Source organism: Diorhabda sublineata, chromosome 8 (genome assembly GCF_026230105.1).
Source record: "Diorhabda sublineata isolate icDioSubl1.1 chromosome 8, icDioSubl1.1, whole genome shotgun sequence".
NCBI classification, from domain to species: Eukaryota; Metazoa; Arthropoda; class Insecta; order Coleoptera; family Chrysomelidae; genus Diorhabda; species Diorhabda sublineata.
The window spans coordinates 16,956,807-16,963,215 of record NC_079481.1 but is presented as its reverse complement, the minus strand read 5'-3'; positions in this window follow the sequence as shown (position 1 = coordinate 16,963,215).

The window sequence follows — 6,409 nt, the reverse complement described above, 5'->3', positions numbered from 1 at the left end:
CTGTATATTAATACATTTTTGAAATCTACGTAAAATTTTAGTATACTTTTGTCTAAAAACTTATTTCGAAAAATGCATACTTTTTGATTTATTAATTTTCTCGTAAAAAAAACTGACCGTTGCAAACCCTTATAAATAATTTGTTCACGAGGATACCCCTAAAGATATGAAAATGATTTCTGTTCGGTTGCTTTTAACAAGGTCAAACGTATTTGAATCTACGTTGAAAAATTTTTCATTTTATACAGGGTATGTATAAGAAGGGTTCAAAGTTTAACTTCATAAATATCAAATTTCCTTTTTTTTTAAATAAATCACCCGATTTTCTCTATTTTAATGCATTCAGGGATAAAAAATAAAGCAAATTCATGTATACTTTCCTATACCTAAATCTTACCGTTATCCAGATATTAAATGTTTTCTGTAAATTTTTATAGATGCAAGTGTAGTCTAAATTTTATTTTGACCCATTGATACAAGCACTAAGAAATAAAAAAGTATTTTTCTTTATCTTGTCAAGGTCTGTAAAAATATCAAACTTAAACTTTGAACACTTTTTATACACATGAAAAATTTTTCAACATAGATTCAAATACATCTAACCTTGCTATTAGCAACTGAACAGAAACCATTTTCATATCTTTAAGGGTATCCTTGTAAACCAATTATTCATAATGGTCTGCAATGGTCAAATTTTTTACAAAAAATAATTAATAACTCAGTATGCATTTTTCGAAAAAAGTTTTTAGACAAAAGTATACTAAAATTTTACGTAGATTTCAAAAATGTATTAATATACAGGGTGTTCTATTTAAAATAACAAAGTTACAGTCGGTTCTACCGTAAGTCGGCCAAAATATTTTAATTAAAAGATCGTATCTGAAAACCCAAACGTAGAAATTTTCATGATTTTACTATTTTAAGTATTTTGCCATATACACATAGTTTAAACTCGTCGTTACAAAATCAAAATAAAATATAAAAAGTGGTATATGAGGTTGTTCTACCATCTTCTTGAAATGACAGTTGTAAATTCGAAAAGGAGTTCAAAAGTATTCATATTCATTCAAAAGTAGGCAGATTGTAAGACTGAGATTGCATATTGTTTGTGTAATGTCAATTCTAACCGTATAGCAAAAAGGGGTAGGCCATCAGATCTTGAATAAGAAATACAGGAAAAAAAAGCAAAGGTCACAAATAACATCCCACGTTCCTTCAAAAGACGCAAAGCTGAATGGCCAATCACATTGGTCATTGTACAAAAAGGAAAGGCTGAGATGTAAGCAGCCCAAATGTAGTTCTTTTTCGTATATACAATTTTCCAAAAACATGTGCACACTTATTCGACATTTGGCGTGGGGTGGCGTGTTGCTAGTAGATTTGGCCTTTAAGGTTGATTTTGTAATTTATGTCTTAAACTACTAACTGTCGCTTAATCAAAATCTTTCAATTAATAGTTTCTTAAAAATTAAAATAAATTAGGTTACCTGTGGTACAATAAATAACGATTTATATCTCATACCCAAGTTGCTGTGGTTATGACGATCACTTGCTCTGCCACTTTTCCAACCATCAACTTAACCATTTTTCAATGGTCGTCAAAACATTCAATTACTTTACAAATATTAAAACTTATTTACTACTACAAAACAATAACAAATAGACGCCATTAGTCGGACATTAGCGAACACAGTGTTGCCCTGGCGGCATATTTACGAAAATAATTTATCCCCCATTTACCGGACGCAAAAATTGTCGAAAACCCTATAGCGATCGTCCTCCTTCCTATCTAGTCTATTGATAATTCCATTTAAAATAACAAAGTTACTTGTAGGACCGACTGTAACAAAATATTTTAATTAAAACATCGTATCTGAAAACCCAAACGTAGAAATGCTCTTGTAGAATAAACAGAGGGTGGAATGCAATAGTACTGGTATCATCGTCATATTAAGATGTTCCAAATTACATGATTACTTCTTACGTCTAACGTCGCATCCTTAAACAAGGAAAGCAGAATGGACGCGTACTAACTATTATACTGTTACCAACTGTTTCCAATCATCTACTACCAGAGGTAGAGCACAGGGTAAATTGGAGGTTTTTTATTTTCAATTTTCTACAAAAATTGTTGTGTACAAATAAATTAATTTTGAAAATCCTAAGTGAATATATTGCTGTGAAAAATATCACTTACGAGCTTTTCAATACTTGCCATGTACTCTATCACAATATAGTATATATAAGGAAAATATTAATTGGATAGAAACCAATGAAATAAAAAATCTTGGGATAGGAAAAAGAGAAAAAGGAAAAGAGGATTGAGAAAAGAAGAGCAAACAAAGAAACAAATTTAATTAGGGTAGTTGTATTACCTATATTATTCTCAAAATTGTGATTTTCCCTGTATTCTAAAAATATCTACCTAATATCTATCAACAAAGTAGCGATACTTGAATTATTATTCTCTCCGTAGGTTTTATAATAGTATGTAAAATTTTATAATTCAATTTTGGTTAACTATCCCACATTAAATTATTTATAAATTTATTATAAATTGACTTTATTCTGGATCAATCATTTGTGAGATATACTGAATACACTGTTTACACCATCACGTACAATTACACTGTCTGACGCGCGTTTCGATAACCAAGTTATCGCCTTTAGAGACTGAAGGTAAACTGTCCTGTACCTTCAGTCTCTTGGTTATCGAAACGCGCGTCAGACAGTGTAATTGTACGTGATGGTGTAAACAGTGTATTCAGTATGAATATCGCCAACGCACATAGATCGTTTTTCAGGATTTAGACGGCCAAAATTATTTTATGTGATATTTATATTACAAAATAGTTACATAAAAAGAATTCTGTGTTTGGAATAACTTATCGAAATTATTTGATGGTGCACGGTGGTTAGGCGTACCTACTTGTGATTTTTTATCAAAAAATATTTTATTCGATATCGTAGTTGATTTCAAAGTGTTTTTTAATATTATATTGAAAATACATATGACATACTCACGGCTTTCCCCAAGGAGGAACAGCTGTCTACGCTTTAGTAATACTTTCAGGTATGTATTATTAAATAAAACAAAATTTTATTTTGTTCTAATAAGTAAGTAAATATATTATATTATTAAAAGGATCTTTACATTCGTTATACAATATAAAGCTAAATAGATAATCACTAAAAATTATCAATCATACATTGGAGACTTATTCATCTACATTTAAATTTTCACCGCTTTCATCAATTTCCATTGGTCGGTTTGGCTCAGCAGGAATTAATAGCTGCATTGTCTCGGGCAAAAATAATTTTGAAGCGATTTTTTTTGGTCTTTCTCATGGAACTAATAAATGGGTCGGATGTTAATAGTAACCTATGATAAATATCTAAGTTGTATTCTTCCCTCGAAAACTTGCGAGGAAAGTTTAGGCGATAAGACCTAAAATGTTTATTGCGAGCCACAGCAGCTTCTTCCGAAAGTTACCCTATCGGCAACAACGAATTTTCTATTATTGAAGCTCCATGAATTAAGACCTTATACATCGTTGGAGTCATAGGATGCCAGCTATATAACTCAAAAAATAGTTTCGCAGTTTCCATGGCGTATTTATCATATTTTGCTGCATCAATCTTATGGCCGCTTGATATGGCTTCTAATATCACTTTTAATCTAATAATCAAGTCATAACTTATCCCAGTGATTTCTGCAGCCAATTCAGGGTTCTCGAAGAATCTTCTGCTGGTATTTCCATCGTTTGTGTTTCCGAAGTTACTTTTTGGCATATCGACTAAGAGACCTGTCTCCTCTCTAAATTTTTGCTGAATTCAATTTTCTTCTGCTTTTCTAGATTTTTTTCTTCTTCGGTTCGTCTCTCGCGATATTTTTTCACGGGCAATTTATATGCTAAATGCAGCACACTTTCGAATATCCGGATTCTTGCATGTAATATGGAAAGGCCAAATTCAAGAGCTTCAGGGCATACATCATTTTTTTTGTTAAATCATTAAAATGTGAACAATTATTTCTTCGTCGTAAGATGCGCGGACTCCTTCAGTTTTTCTTCTCTTCGTTCTTTCGCTAGATTCGGTAAAAGATTTGGTAGGTCGTCCTGGCCTTTGATGCGTGTCTACGGGGATTTCAAATGTTCCTTCCAACCAAGAATAATAATTATTGTCCGCCAAAAAGTTTTCAAATATTCTATGCGCCCGAGACCACCTCTTTATCAAATCACATTTAAAATACGAAAACTTCTTTTTTTTATCACATTTTTATGTTCTTCTGTGTCCCCGCAACACACGAGTAAATAATTTTTTAAATATTTAATTTTTTCATTTATCGATAATGAATGTTGCTCGGTTCATTTTATCGAAGAGGTATTTACGAGTCAACATTTTCACCCCCGAACAGCCAGGTGAACCTATAACAATAAAAAAATAATATTATCACAAAAACATAAAATCCGATTTTTTCCTATTTTTGTCAAAGAAAATTTCAAACTCGTTTATTTTTAAAACTAGCAGCTGATTTTAAGCAGTTTTCTTTATAAAACTTTATACTATATAATGAAATCAAAAATGTAACTCGGAAAGGTGCGGATGTAAAGTTTTTTTTCGATTGAAATTGAAAAATAAAGAAAAAACATTTCTAAAAAAGGGTATTATTGACGGCGTATTAAGTCATTTATTGACAATATATTTAATACAATTTCATATTAATTTAATAAAGGCTTACCTGTATTATTGGTATCCATCATTTAAACAAGCAAATATGACACGACAAATGAAATATTCACCGAAGAAAATGATATACGAAAAGGGCGTCAAGAACTTTCACGTGCAGAAAGTGCGACAATCAAGTTTCGACTAGTAATGCAGCGCGCTCGCGCAGTCTAAGGATGTGGGTGGGGTTGGCTATTGTTCGTCAAGTAGTCTACTATTCCAGGAAAAAAATTGTTTGTCATTAGTCGATTATTGGAATTTCGACTTATGGCCGCCTAATTCCTAGAAATCTACGTATGTGCAATGGTTCCAGAAATTCCAACTTATTTGGGACAGATATTGAAAGATGAAATTTATGCGTGACAAACGTTCTAATATCATTTTATCGATTGTAAAGATTGATTTCCACTGAATAACGACAACTTATAATGTTAAATTTTAAAATTCACACTTCAAGATTTTTTTCTTTATTTTTATATTTTTATAACTAACTGTTTAGGATCTCTTGATAACTATTCATACTTTAGGATTTTTTTTATTTACTTTCCGTAAATGGTTGTTTAGAATGTTTCGCTCACTACTTCTACTTCAGAATTTCTTTATTTATCAACAACCTTTTTTCCCCGCCTTTTATAGTCTTGTTAACAACGATTGTCATTTTTCTAATAATTGTGTTCTTTTACGCCTTTTGTAGTACGAGACTGCTCTCATACTTTCTTATTTTTTTATATAATTGAAAGGTTACAAATTTTATTATTTTTGAAGATTAATGTTGATTCCTTCATTGTTATGATTGATTTTATTGTTATAAAGCTTCTCATTCTATTAATTTACCTGAAGCAGTGCTTCAATTTTATAAAGAATTTTTATTTTTAGTAAGCTACCGATATATTTCATTACATAGATAACGTATTCTAGGTTCTAGGACCTAGTGAAATTTTTTGCGTAAAAACTTTGCGATGGGTTATTTTGTTTTTATATCGTGTTTTTTACTGTCTTGAAATTTTTTTGTTGGATTGCTATAGAATATTTTGCAGTAGATTCTGAAAAACTATAAAGTGTGACTTAGAATTTCATTTTTTGATATACATAATAAAATTTAGTTTTCATTTGCATACTTTACAAAAAAGGTGGTTATTAAATATTTTTATATTAACTTCTGAACAAAAAATAAGTTGTCTCTTACAAAATCTTGTTGTTGCTTGCCATTTGCAACAAAAAGAATTTTACATTTAAATAATTTGTTCTTTCCAATACATAAGTTTTCAAAGTAGAAAAATATTAGTCTCTAGTGTTTTAGCCACTTGACGAAACAACTACCTTTTGAGTTTTGTACTTGAAATTCTGCTGTTCTGATGTTCTAACAACACAAATTTTGATCTTCCATATTAGTGCAAATACAGTTAGTTTCTTAAGAGATAGACGTTGTGTTTTTAAACCAGGTCTCTCTGGAGTACGATTTGATGTGTAAATAATTTTATAAGTATTGATTATATTTTAAATTTAACACAAGCCAAAAAAAAATGGAATTGATTCACAAGTTATGATTTATGGTTTTCTTCAATTCAAAACCAGGATATTGATCAACTCAAATCACTGTACAGTACTGATTCGTACTAAACACACTGTTCACATTACCACTACAACATCACTCACAATTACACTGTCTGGCGTTCGTTTC